A 14,644-nucleotide genomic window follows, 5' to 3' on the forward strand; every position below is an offset into this window, starting at 1 on the left:
TGTCAGATGATTTTGCCCAACTGTAGGCTAACATAAGTGCTCTGAGCACCCACTTAAGGTGGGCCAGGCTAAGCTGTGTTTGGTAGGTTAGATATTTTCAACTTATAATGGGTTTACCAGGACGTAACCCATCGTAAGTCAAGGAAGATCTGTGTTTTCCAATCTCTTCCCCAGCAGTGGATGTTGTAACTCTTGAATTTTTGCCAATATGATGGGTAAAAAATATTTTCCCATTGTTACTTTAACATGTACACCTTATTCATATTTTCTGCTTGATTCTTTAGTGGTTTGTATATGTCCATACTCTTTCTGTTTTATCTGCTAAATTCTGAAATGGACAAATTTAAATCCCCCACTACAACTGTACTTTGACTGAATAGTTTTTTCTCCGTTTTTAAGAATTTTTTCATTATGCGTTTGTATTTGATAAGATTTGGGGGCTCCTCTAAGACTGTAACATGTTCCTTATGAATCACACCTTTTATCATTGCATCATGACCCTCAGTGTCTTTAATGCTTTTCTTTACATTCATTCCCCCCCCTTTCATATATCATTGCATTGGTAATTTTGGTTAGAGCAATATTCAATGCCTACATTATTACAATATAACTTCTGCCGCTTACCCATGTATGAACTATGATTAGCTTTCCTTTCTTCCATAACATTCTTCTTCCCACCCCCAGAATTAATCTTTTTTTTACATTTGCTTAGTTTTTTATGCATTTACTACTAGTTCGAAGCTAAACCTTCCTCCCAAATGTCTTTATTTCCTCCAGAAGCTTACAAAGAAAAGGTGAATGGGAGGCAATTTTTTTGAAACTATACAAGTCTGAATATGAAAGTTTGGTTAAACATAAATTATTTTTTTATATTTAAAAACTATAAATGAGGAATGAAAAGGCATGTGGTTTACAGGGACTTAAACCCTCATCTTCCATAGCTGTCAGGTAACAGTTAACTTAATGCTGTAAAATCAAGAAATAGCAGGGGAACCTTTTTATTTAGTGTTTACGAGTTTATTATTCTTTATTAGTTAGTTCAAAATTAATTACCCTTCAGAATCGTGAAGTCACTGCTCCACCGCCCCCCAGCTTCCAGTGTCAGCTCTGAGAAGTCTGAAGCTCTTCTTCCTCCTGGGCCTGAGTGTGAACTGCTTCTCATTCTCCCTGAGAGAACGTGTCAGCCTTTATCCCAGTGTCGGTGAGTCACTCTCATGTTCCATGTTGGGCACTGAGTGAGCACTTTCAATCTCCAAGTTCTTGTCCTTTAGAGCTGAGAAATTTTCTTGATGTTGTCATTTCCTCCATCCCGTTTTCTCTCCTCTCCCCACTTGGAATTCTATTAGTTGGATGTTAGATCTCCTGAAATGGTCCTCTACTATTCTTAACTCTTCCCTATGGTTGTCATTGTTGACCTATTTTCTTTAACTTCCAATCTTTTAGATACATTATCATTTCTAAATTTCAAGAGGCCCCTTCTGTTCACTAGCTATTCCATTTTTAATGGAATCCTGGCCCTTCCCATGGATGCAATCTCAGTCTCTCCCAGGATACTGATGATAGATTTTACTTTTTTCTTATCCTGTGCATATTCCGTCTCCCCTTAGTGTTCTTTATTGTTTGTTTGTTTGTTTTGGCCCCTACTTTCCCATGAGAGGTTTTTCTCTTAAGTATGATAAGGCTTAGTCATCTGTTCATATTTAAGAAGGAAGCACTAAAAATGATCATTTGAAACTCTAAGGTTGCATGGGTGGCACCTGACAAGACTTCCTGGTGGGTAATCCAGCTGGGTTTTTCATGGACACCCAACTGCTAGCAGGGTGTGACACTGTCCTCCTGGGTAGACCAGATTCCCCAGATAAGACTCCCTGATCTCCTTCTTGGGGTATTAAAGTTTGGCTGTCCAGGTAATGGGAGATGGGAGCTCACACATTTAGTCTGTAAGCACTCATCCCATCCTCCCCTCCCCCAATCTGTGCCCAGGCCACAGTCTCACTTTCTCTAGAGAATTACCCTCCCTCTACTGCTGAGGTGGGGAAGAGGCAGTGGTCCAGTACCCTGGATGGAGGGGAAAGAGGTGGGGATCAAATCGTTTCATAAGCAGGCTTTTCACCGATCCTCCTTATCTTAACTTGTTCCACTCTATCCCCACTTCCATAGGTGGCTGGTAGCACCACTTTGGGGGACTTTAGGGGATTCTGGAATATAAATCAAGCACAGATGGCTTAGGATTCAGCTTTCTTGGGTCTGCTAAATTAGTTACTTCTAAAATTCTCTCAGGTCTGCTAAATTTCAAAAATTTTTTATGGTTTTCTCCTCTCAAGTGTTCCTTCTTTTAGGTTTATGCTTCTCTGACCCTCAGCGTTCTCATCTGTGAAATGGGGGGGTATTATTAGGAGGCTTTCTGCTGAGTCAGAAAACTCAACTCAAAGTACCTTAAAAAATAAAACAATTTCATGTAATTGGAAGTATACACACAGAGTGGGCTTCAAAGTGGGTTTTCCAGCAGCTCAACAGTGACATCCAGGGACTGAATCCTGCCATCCCCAAGTTCGTCTGTTATGAAGACTGGTGCTTTCTTCTTTCATGTAATTTCATAATTTCTGTTTATTTTATTTTGTTCATTATTTCTTCTTTTCCTAGCAAGTGGAATTTCTATTTATTCTTTTACCCATGTTAATTTGACACTTCAGTGGTTACTTTCTCATTATTAACACACATACTTAGACTTAATGTTTTTTTCAACCTAACCCCACAGGGAAACCTTACTAGGTAACTTACCCCACACCAAGGTGAAGCTTTCACAACACTTTTTTAAAACCATTCTCTCACTGCTTTCCATTCACCCCTCCTAAGTCCTGGACTGTGCTGAGACTGTTTTAAAAATATTTAGTTTGAGATTATTACTAAAGTTTTCCAGTGATATGGAAGCCACCATATCCTTAATGACTAGAATAGTACCTAGTTACTAAATATACAGCTATAAAATGAATAAATAAATGAATGTCTTTTTGTGCCCTAATAGATATATGACATCTTTGGAAATATATGAGTTTTTAATTGCAATCTTCCCTGCCCCCCTAAGACTACTAAGATTATTTAATAATCCTTAACAGGTTATAAAAGGGAAGTTTGATGTTGGTCTCTCTCTCCTATGTAAGTAATTTTTCTATGTGAAAGCCTGCAAATCTGTTTTATTATTATCATCATTATTCTTGGAATTCGTGAATCATATAACTCTGGATCTGTTTATTTCCTGCTTAATAATCTTGCCTATGACTCTGTGACCTTTTTAATGTACACTCAAGTCCTTCCTCAGCTCACTGACAAGTTCTTCTATTATTTATTTACTTTTTTCTACTTGTTCTTTTTTCTTCTCCTAGATGTCTATTACTTAGACTAGGTATATTAGCTCTGTAGTCCATGTCTATTATTTCATTAGTGATTTCCTTCTCTTTGTTCTTTTGTCCTGTGACATGAAATAGTTCTTCCACTTGATTCTACCAGATGATTAATTCAATTTTCAGAAGGACTGTATTATTCTTCTATTGCTACTGTAACAAATCACCACAAACTTAGTGGCTTACAGCAATACAAATGTATTATCTTACAGTTCTGGAGGTCAGAAGTCTAAAATCAAGGTGTCAGCAGGACTGTGTTCCTTCTGGGGACTCCAGGGGAGAATCTGCTTGTCTTCTCCAGCTTCTGGAGGCTGCCAGCACTCCTCGGCTCATGGTCCCTTTTTCACATCACTCCACCCTCCGCTTCCACGGCCACATTTCCTTCTCTGACCCTCCTGCCTCATCTTTCACTTATAACAATGCTGTGGGACTTCCCTGGTGGCACAGTGGTTAAGAATCCGCCTGCCAATGAAGGGGACACAGGTTCGAGCCCTGATGCAAGATCTCGCGGAGCCGCAGAGCAACTAAGCCCATATGCCACAACTATTGAGCCTGCACTCCACAGCCTGCGAGCCACAACTACTGAGCCTGCGTGCCACAACTACTGAGCCTGGCGCCACAACTACTGAAGCCCACGCGCCTAGAGCCCGTGCTCCGCAACAAGAGAAGCCACCACAATGAGAAGCCCGTGCACCGCAACAAAGAGTAGCCCCCGCTCTCCGCAACTAGAGAAAGCCCACACGCGGCAATGAAGACCCAACACGGTCATAAATAAATAAATAAATAAATTTATTTTTTAAAAAAAACAATGTTGTGATGACACCGGGCCTGTCAGATCACCTAGAATAATCTCGAGACCCCCCCTCGCTTAATCACACTGCAAAGTCCCTTTTGCCATGTAAGGGGTCATGTTTACAGGCTCTTGGGGTTAGGACTTGGGTACCTTCGTGCGACACTATTCTGTCTACCACAAGGACTATCACATCTTTTGTCTACTGAATTTTTAATGTTTTTCCCACATTCTAGGCAATCCTTTTTCTACTCTAATTATATCTCTTTGAAAATTGGTATTTACTTTTGGGGGCTAATTACAAATTCTTATTTGTCTCTCCCATTAGTTAACTTCAATTGGAATCACACTTTCTCACTATTCATCTTGGCCTTCGTCACGCAGTCCTAAGCGAATGGTAACTTTTCTGTATCTGCCACTTTTCTTCCCTTCACACCTACTCAGCGCACACAGTCGCTCAAACAGTGACAAAACACCTGGAGGGCCCAGTAATTTTTGTTCTTGGGGAGTACGGATGAACTGACCAGAAATACTGACTCAGGAGAAAGACAACTCAGTGCTCTGGCATCTCTCAAGATACAAACAGTGCTCCTTTCTCAAAGGGAGAAATACTGAAGGGAGGATTCAGGCCAACAACCCAAGGCAGCAGGGTACAAATGCACTAAGCCCTCTTGTGGAATCACAAAACTTCAGTCTTACCCCAGGTTTCTAAAAAAGGTAAGTATTCGCCACTGCATTTCCTTTCTCGCTTCTGTCCATCGCTAAAGAGAGAGAAATCCAATATTCTCTCTTTTGGAGAACCTGAGGTCTTGCAAGCACTGAAATGTTATACACTATTTCCAGAGCTCATGAGTTTCATCATTTTACTTGCCAGTATATAGTTTATAAAAGAACAGGGGTAAAGATAGTATAGATGTATTCAGGTAGTGTGACCCAAAACTACTAAACTTTGACTACAAATTTAGCAGCCAAAACAAAAAGAGAAACATTTAAGTTACAGAATTAATGGATATTTCTGTATAACAAAGAGATTTACAGTAAGATGGCATAGCATTATAAGATTTTCAAGTATCTTTGAATATAATAGTCTTAGAGATAAGTATATTTTACTTTTTATCTCATTTCTTTACAAATTATACGGTAGGTATCTGTAGTTAATGCTCATTTAACTTCTATATCTGATAAATTACAAATACAATTCCAAACTACATTTCATTCCCTATACTTGTGAAGAAAAGCATTATTCCAGTAACCAGTTCACTGTTAGAAAAAATAATCTGATGAATATTCAGAATTTTGAAAGGGAATCAGAGTAGACAGTATTCCTGCTGCCAATGTAAAATTAAGTGAAAAGACATAAATGCCTACTTTGTGGGTGTGATGTCTACAAAGCTCAATACAGATGTCTAGACTAATCAATGTTTTCAAAGGAAAATAACTAAAGTGATATTTCTGTAACACTGTGTGTTTATTTTTTGGTGACACAATGCTAGGCACACAATGCGTAGTTAATAAACACTGACTGAGTTGCATACTAAAATCAAGAATACATTCTTATTGTCCTCAAAGAAATAACGCCTTTTTTAAATGACTAGATTCATCTGGAATAACACAATTTTCAAAGACACCACCATCCTTTACTGTATATCTCACTACCTAAGTGAGAAAAGTAAGCTTGTTTGGGCGGAATATTCCATTATAAATGACTGGAAGGAAATGATGGCTCTTGTAAGGAATCATGATACACTGCAAAGAATTCTGGAATGTTACACAAATTTAAGCGGCAGCGACAAAATGATCAAAATATCCTAAAGAACTGTATTATCATTACTTTACTTCAAAATGAATCTAAAATATTCAATGTCAGCATTGTCTAGTCAATAAGTCAAATTGGTAGACAAAACCTGTTTGGACTAGTCATGAAAAATAAAAAGGGATTCGCCAAGAAAACCACAAAGCAGCTCATTTAAGGTCAATTTAACGGTATTATTCTGTTTTCCTTCCAGCCTCAACATAAGACTTCACTACCTCAAAGGAAATTGTAAGAGTATCTATTTGCATTCCCCCTAGGTGACTGGCAGTTCACCACCAATTAGTTCAAAATTACACTGTTACTAGCATGCAATAAAAACAACACCTTTCATCTTTCTTACACAGGTAAGAATACCTTCAGAGCCAATAACTTTGATCAAATGAGTATTTTTGATCCTGCCCCACCCATCTCTTTGGATTCAGGAAAACTAATAGCTGAAGGCAACTTTTCCCAGCTTTATTCTTAAACTGAAAAACTAGTGTGGTATTGAAAATATTTTGCTTGCAAGATAACATAATTTCCCAAAGTCCAGCACTTCTTCAATAATTAAGCTGTCCTTACACCTTTTCTTTTTTTTTTTTTAGATATTTATTTATTTATATTTGGCTGCGTGGGGTCTTCTTTGCTGCACGCGGGCTTTCTCTAGTTGCGGTGAAGCAGGGGCTACTTCTTCGTTGCACTGTGCAGGCTTCTCACTGCGGTGGCTTCTCTTGTTGTAGAGCACGGGCTCTAGAGCGCAGGCTCAGTAGTTGTGGCGCACGGGCTTAGTTGCTCCGCAGCATGTGGGATCTTCCCAGACCAGGGCTCGAAACCATGTCCCCTGCATTGGGCAGGTGTATTCTTAACCACTGCGCCACCAGGGAAGCCCACACCTTTTCTTAATACGTAAGAGAGCCTTAACTGACAGGCATTCATATGTTAAAGGACAGACACTAATTATTTAATATAAAATATATAATGTTGTATTTTTAAAAACAAACATAAATCTCCAACTGGGTATGTAAACAATTCAAAGAATATGAAGCAATAAAACAATCTCCCTAAACAATTCAGGACCATAAACAATTCAGTATCCTAAACTTAGTCCCATAATGAATACTACTTGGAAATAGATACCTCTAGTATAAACATTATTTTTTCATTTAACTTTTAAATTTAGCATATAGCCAAAAGAAAGCTGATTAGAAAATTTGTTATCTAAGTAACTCTTTAAAATTTTCATTATACTTAGTACTTTAAATTGACCAAAGTTATTTCTATCACCAAGAATGTGAAGTCACTCAAGTACTTTTAATTATTTCTAGTCACTTAGACAAACAAGTTAGTTGTTAAAGCCCAAGACTCCTAATAATTCATAGAATGAACAGTCTCCATCCCCTAAGCAAACACCAATTACTGTACACCATAAAGCCACTGATAATTAGACAGACCCCAGAAAGCTTTTGAAAACTGAAGCCTGGCATGAACTCTCTAAAGCATCTATTTGGGCATGAACAAATACTACTACTATCTACAGAGGAGACAGACAACTCGCATACTCAAAAACTCTATTTCTATTCCATTTGCAGTGCTAACATTTGTTAAAATAATAGTTTCTATTTACTTCTAACACATCCACAAAAATATGGCTAATTATAGAACCAAGTAATATGAGACTTTTGATATTCAACACAATTTTGAAAATGCAAAATACTTTTCTTTTTTTTTTTTTGCAGTACGCGGGCCTCTCACTGCTGTGGCCTCTCCCGTTGCAGAGCACAGGCTCCGGATGCGCAGGCTCAGCGGCCATGGCTCACGCGCCCAGCCGCTCCACGGCATGTGGGATCTTCCCGGACCGGGGTACGAACCCGCATCCCCTGCATCGGCAGGCGGACTCTCAACCACTGCGCCACCAGGGAAGCCCGCAAAATACTTTGATTATAAAAGACCACAAGCAAGATGGAGAGTATTAAACAATCAGCTTTAGGAACATTATATGAAGCTATGTACAATTAAAGTAATGGTTTGGGGGCTTCCCTGGTGGCACAGTGGTTGAGAATCTGCCTGCTAATGCAGAGGACACAGGTTCGAGCCCTGGTCTGGGAGGATCCCACATGCCGCGGAGCGACTAGGCCTGTGAGTCACAACTACTGAGCCTGCGCGTCTGGAGCTTGTGCTCCGCAACAAGAGAGGCCGCGATAGTGAGAGGTCCGCGCACCGTGATGAAGAGTGGCCCCCGCTTGCCACAACTAGAGAAAGCCCTCGCATAGAAACGAAGACCCAACACAGCAAAAATAAATTAATTAATTAATAAACTCCTACCCCCAACATCTAAAAAAAAAAAAAAAAGATTTTAAAGTAATGGTTTGGCCTTTTTTTTTCTACTTTAGCTATAAGTTATTGGTAGATCTTAAGCCAGATAAGATGTTAAGATTATTTTATATGTGCTACTCTCGGGAACACCATCCTCCACATAAGTGTGGTTGAACAAGCAGCTCATATGCATTAATTCATCTTCTGCTAACAAATCTGGATCATCTATACAGAGTATCTCTTTCTCTAAATTTCAGAGAATATATGCTACTTAACTCTTAAATTATTCTATAGTTTGTTATTACAAAGTATTCCTCATCTACTAATACTGTATCTTCAGCCAATTCATTTCATCCCTTCATCATCTCATTATCTGGGTCATATTTTATTGTCATGAAAAGTGATTATATGGCCCAAGAAACTGAACAAATTGTAACAAGGTGTCTCTCACAGTTTCAGACCCTTGGACCCAAATTTTGATATCTTATTAGAAACCGTTTAATTAGTATTACCAGTAGAATTAATACTCTTTTCTGTTAGTTCATGAAGTCAAGATATTACTAAATATTTTCTTCTATCACAGTATTGCCCAAAAGAGGGTCACTCAGTGTCCACAGTCTTTGCTATGTATGTTCTTGATGAAAGCTGATACTTGATCACCTTCAGCCGTCTAAGCCCAAACAGTCCTCGAAGTGGGCCAGAGTCTGCTAAATCTGAGACAGTCTCACTTCAGTGGTATAACCAACAGAATAAGCGTTGCTGGCCTACAGAAGAATGCCTAAGGAAAGTCAAGATGAAAGTAACGTAGCGGACATGAGATAAAACCCAACATGAGCCTCCTTATACCATTAAAGGTGCTATTGTGAAAGACATCATATAGCTGACTGTCTTGCCAATGACAATGGGAAAGCTTCCGACAGGATGCTAGAACTCTAAAGCAAGCATAGACTGCCTGGCAAACTCAGCTTTGTTATGAACAGCAAGATTCAAGGGCTGATGGTGACAAAATGCTTCTGACAGGTCACTTAGTTCCACAAAAAATTCAGATATGTCGTTTTTTTCAATCCTTTACCTTTCAGAATACAAAGGTACTGCAACATGACACTCAGCAAAAATGAAACAAGTACATCTTCTATGCTCTTAAAAATAAAGAATCAATATCAACTTCAATAGAAAAAGCTTTAAAAAAAAGATCAGAACGAAGCAGGAAAGTAACCGCCACCGAAAGTGATATACTAACTCTTTATCGTGAAGAGGAAAACAGTACCTAACAAAACCGAATTGAATCACTAAGTTCAAAGGCTATAATATTTTAAAATAAATTACATTAAAAGAACTGTGAAGGGTGTGAACTTAAACAACAAAAAATAATTCCTATTCATTACGGTGCTTCTAAAGGTACCCAGTACACCCATAGGCTATACACACAAAAGCTAATTATTTCAATTAATGCCGTTGCATAACTTAAACACTTAAACAGGCTAATGATAAATATATAACTTTATGCTGGGAAGGAAAGATTTTCCACCACGATTAATGTAATGAGACTTTCTGCTGGGCCACTCTTCAGGGTTCCTGGAGTAGAAATGGATTGTGACTGCCCCCATTTCCTGGGTTAGCAATAGGGGAAAATCACCTTACTTCTGCTTCTTTACTAACACCCAGCACACACGGTCCTCCAGCCCCTCAATCTTGGTTTGTCTCCAGAGGTCTCTACTATGGGCTTTCCTAAATACTCTTCCATGTGATTGTCTTTTATGCTGTCACCAAATTTTACTTCTTCCTTCTTCACATCTATGGTAAAATGACAACCATCCACCATGTGTGTTTTTCATCTTTCCATTTACATATGCAACAAGGATTTACTACCAACCCACCACATGTCTGGCAGTATCAGAGGATCAGGAAGAAAATAAGCAAAACTCCCTGCCCTGTGGCGTTCCTGTTCCAGGTGGAGAGATGGGCAGTATATGAAAAGTGAGCAGCATGTCAGCGACTGGGAAGTGCCATAGAAACGATAAAGCAGGAAGGGGGAAAGAAGTCCAGGGTGGAGGGGGCCTGGCACTACGAAATCACAGCCTCACGCTCACAGCGTGGGAAAGCCCACGGAGAAGGGGACCATTAGGTAAAGACCTGAAAGGCAGGAGGCAGAGGCGGGGCAGGCCGCATGAGAAAAGAACAGCAAGGAGACTGCAGGAGAGGAAGCCAGAGGATGCAGAAGCTACAGACCGGAGCCAACAAGTGAGATCTGACTTACATTTTCAAGCGCTCTCCTTCACTCACAAGGCCAAAGATGCAGGGAGCCCACCAGGAAACTACAGAATCTAACCAAGAGGTGACTGGCCACTCAAACCAGAGCGGTGACAGTACAAGGGGTGAGGCGCGGTCAGATGCTGGAGAGGTTTGAAGCGAGAGCTGACAGCTTTGCGAAGGAACCCACGTGGGAATTAAGAGAAAGAGACGCCGAGATATTAGCCTGAGCACCTGGACGAATGGATTTGCCACCTACAGGGATGGGTCCACTCTGACAGAGGCGGAATTAGCTGATCCTGGACTAGATATGTTCAAGATGCCAATTAGCCCAGTGGAGTGTCTACTAGGCAGCTGGATCTACACAGTTGGAGGTCAGCAGCACACAGGTGGTATAAAGCCATGCGGCCAAAGGACACAACCAGAGGAGGGCAGGCAAACAGAAAAGAGAAGTTTAAGGACCGAGGCATGAGGCTGTCCCGTGTGAAGAAGGAATGGACACAGAGAAAACCAGCAAAGCAGACTGAGAAGCAGCAGCCCATTAAATGGAAGGACAAGGAAAGTGTAGCAAACTGAAAACCAAGTGGAATAAAACAATTTCAAGGAGAGGGGAGTGTAAGACGAGGACTCTGAACTTGGGGCCAACCTGGCACCAGCACTTCAGTAGAGTCGTGGAGGCAGAAGTGAGTTCAAAGCCAAATGTTCAAAGCACAGAAATGAAGCCAACAAGAATACAACCCTTGGGAGTTCCGCTCTAAAAGTGGGAAAGCAATGAGGTGGTGAGCTGGAGCAGGTAAGAGGTCAAGACAGATTGATTTGCTTTCCTTCCTTCTGAGGAAAGAAAAATTTGTATTCTAAGGCAAGTCAAGGAAAATTTTAACACAAGAAGTTTTCTCGGCCCTTTGGCCGCCTCTCTCCCCACACTGTGCACCATGTATCTGCACTATGCATTGACCACACGGCCCCATCCGCAGAAAACCTGCTCAACCATCAAGAGCAACGTTCTCCTGGCACCAGCAAGACGACTCCTTAGGAGACAACCTTCCTTCTTAACCCTCTAAAGGACCGCGATGACCCACTACCCACTACTCACTTTGTATGTGTAGGTCTGGATTGTATAAACTGTTGATAATACGTCATTTAATGCACAGCCCTCTGTCTCAAAAACTCACACAACTGTGCTTTCACCTCTAAGAGGAGGACCGGTTCTTGGAGTTTTCTGAGAGACTGTTCCCAAGTTATAATCCTCAATTTGGTTTGAATAAAATTTTCCATTTCTTTCTTAGATCAACTGATTAGTTTTTCATCGACACTTCCTTCCTTTCCTTCCTCTCTTTCACTTGGTCTTTCATTCTGCTGAGAAAAATCACAGTAATTCTCTATGCTGATGGAAATGATCCACTTGGTGAAAAACTGATTCTGTAAGAGAAATGTAGAACGGCTAGAGTTCTGTCCTAGAATCAGTGAGAAGGGACAGAATCCAGTGCAACAGGGGAGGGCCAACCATAGCCAGAAGCAGGGACAATGCAGCCACAGTGTAAGGAGAAAAGGCAGCACAAGCAGGGGCAGCTACAGGTAGGTGGATCCACACAAAGGGAAACGCTCGTGCAAGTTGTGTCATAATTGCTTCTATTTTCTCAAGAAAATAGGAAGCAAAGTTATCACCTGAGAGTGACAGTGAAGACGGTCTGAGAAAAGAGAAGATATAAATAGTCATCAAGGAGAACCTATGGTCATGCACATAAAGAAAGGCCAGGCAGTCATGGTCAGAGGTGAACAGACGTGAGTGCAGAGGACATCCAGAGCTGGCTGGAAGCAAGGCTGCAGTCTCGCCAGGCATGAGTACAACAGAGTGAGAGGGAAAGGGGACTGAGGGTGCACGCGAGGGACCGGTTATAACGACGGCCCAGGAATTTAAACTGTGACAAAGCAAGGGTATGATGGAAAAGGGTGGGGCTGGTAATGAAAAGTTATTAGGATAAATAAATGACACGTTAAGTCTCAATACTGAAGAACTGTGGGAAGTGAGCTGGAAAAATCAGAGGTGGAGAGGAGGACGACTGATTCTGAGATTATGCAAGAACTTGAGCTCCCGCTCATGACAAGGCCTGCATTATAATCCCAGGCAATAAGCAGCTGAGGGAGATCGTTGGAAGAGAGAGGTCAAGGAGCTCCCAGAGTACTGGGACACTGAAACCACCAAGAATTACGATAGGTGTTGTAGAGAGAATGATCATGAACGAGGAGGTAAAACAACAGCCTCCAGGAGGGCGCAGGAACAGCCTGGGGTGGGAGGGGTGCCTGAAAAGGGGAGAAGGCGTCAATCAGGCCAAGGTCCAAAGACGTGAGATTCCAAGTGTCTGAAAGAGAGCAAGAGGAGGCCAGCCAAGGCTGTGGGGAAACAGAGCCCCACCGAGGGAGCTCCCGAGGAAGCACGGTTCTTCACGCAAGAGGGCGAAGGCTGAGCATCCAGGCTTCTGCTGCCGAGTGAGCGCTCGGCTCCAAGTGCTAAAGCAGAAGGTTCACGAGCTAGGGGACAGTGGGAAATGGGGGCAGAAAAGGGACAAAGAGAGACATGGGGAACACAGAGTCTGAGATGCAAAGAACTGCATACCCCAGGCTCCTCATGCCAACCGGCAGAAAGGGGCAAAGAGCAAAACGCACCCATTATCCCTGCGGGTTCCAAGTGCTGAGAGTGGGAAGGCACAGGAGTCTTGCCAGAGCCGCACGAGCTCTGGGGACGTCACTTTACTCTTGCCAGGGTAGGTGGACGTGAGAGAAGGGGGCTTGGCCAGATGGCGTGGTGCTCGGGCTCCCTCCCGCTCCAGGATCCCATACAGCTCCCCTCTATTTCTTTCCAAGTCTTTCAGCGCTGGACACAACCTTCACAGAGTCTCACCATTTCTTTTCCTGTTCTTCAGTTAACTAGTCCATGATCTTGAGACTCAGCTTCTAAATTCACCTGCACAATGTCTGGTGCTTAGAAGAAGATGTGCAGTAAACAGAAAAGGGAGGAGAAAGAGTGGAGCAGACTGGTAACAGGACGGCTTCTTTATAACAGTATACCCGTTAGCTTTATTTTATTACTGTATTTTATGAAATAACAATAATATTAACAAGAACAAAACCTCTAGCACCATCAAGGGTCAACGAGAAGCAACGGAGAAGTCACAGGCAGGCAGCCCATCCTAAAGCTACACTGATAACTTAAACACCAGGCATGAAAACCCAACTCCAGGGATATAATAACAACCACAACAAATCATCTTATCGTCCAGAAAAAATGGTGTTAGTCCCCCAGTAAAGCACCTCTTGATATTAAGTATCATGTTTTTTCCAGATAACTGTAAAGCTGGGATCAGAGCAAACCATGCAGATGTTCCCAAGATTCAAGATTCATGCGATGCGCGTCACAGCCCACGCAAACCAAGAAAGCACACTCAATGTGCCCTTAGCAAACACCATCACAAATTCTGGGGTGAATCACCGCTGTAATCTGTATTTTTAAAAATCTTTTACTCTATTCTGCAATTCTTTTTAATAGCCCAGAGTAAAAAAGTTAAAACTTCACTTTTTAAAAATAATTTAAAATATAAAATAACTGTTACAACAAAATACACTTGACACAGTACTAAATAAAATCCCTGTGGGGCTTCCCCACAGGGTGGCACAGTGGTTAAGAATCCGCCTGCCAGTGCAGGGGACACGGGTTCGAGCCCTGGTCCGGGAAGATCCCACATGCCGCGGAGCAACTAAGCCCGTGCGCCACAACTACCGAGCCTGTGCTCTAGAGCCCACATGCCACAACTACTGAAGCCCGTGTGCTGCAACTACTGAAGCCCGTGCTCTGCAACAAGAGAAGCCACCGCAACAAAGCGCACGCACTGCAAGGAAGAGTAGCCCCCACTCACCGCAAATAGAGAAAGCCTGTGCACAGCAACAAAGACCTAATGTGGCCAAAAATAAATAAATTAAAATAAAATAAAATCCATGGGATGATTTCCATTACTAACCTCCCATGATCTATATTTTCTTAAAAAATAGCAAATCATAAAATACAGTTTTGTTCCATCTTGGTTTTTTCCTCTGCACATACTG

General features: G+C 41.6%; 1 protein-coding gene across 13 annotated transcripts in view; it reads right to left on the bottom strand.

The window, feature by feature from the left end:
- Nucleotides 1-14,644, bottom strand: part of LMBR1 (limb development membrane protein 1) — a 154,226-nt gene that overhangs the window by 53,798 nt on the left and 85,784 nt on the right. The gene's annotated exons all lie outside the window — the stretch shown is intronic.

Source organism: Tursiops truncatus, chromosome 9, assembly GCF_011762595.2.
Source record: "Tursiops truncatus isolate mTurTru1 chromosome 9, mTurTru1.mat.Y, whole genome shotgun sequence".
Classification (NCBI taxonomy): Eukaryota; Metazoa; Chordata; class Mammalia; order Artiodactyla; family Delphinidae; genus Tursiops; species Tursiops truncatus.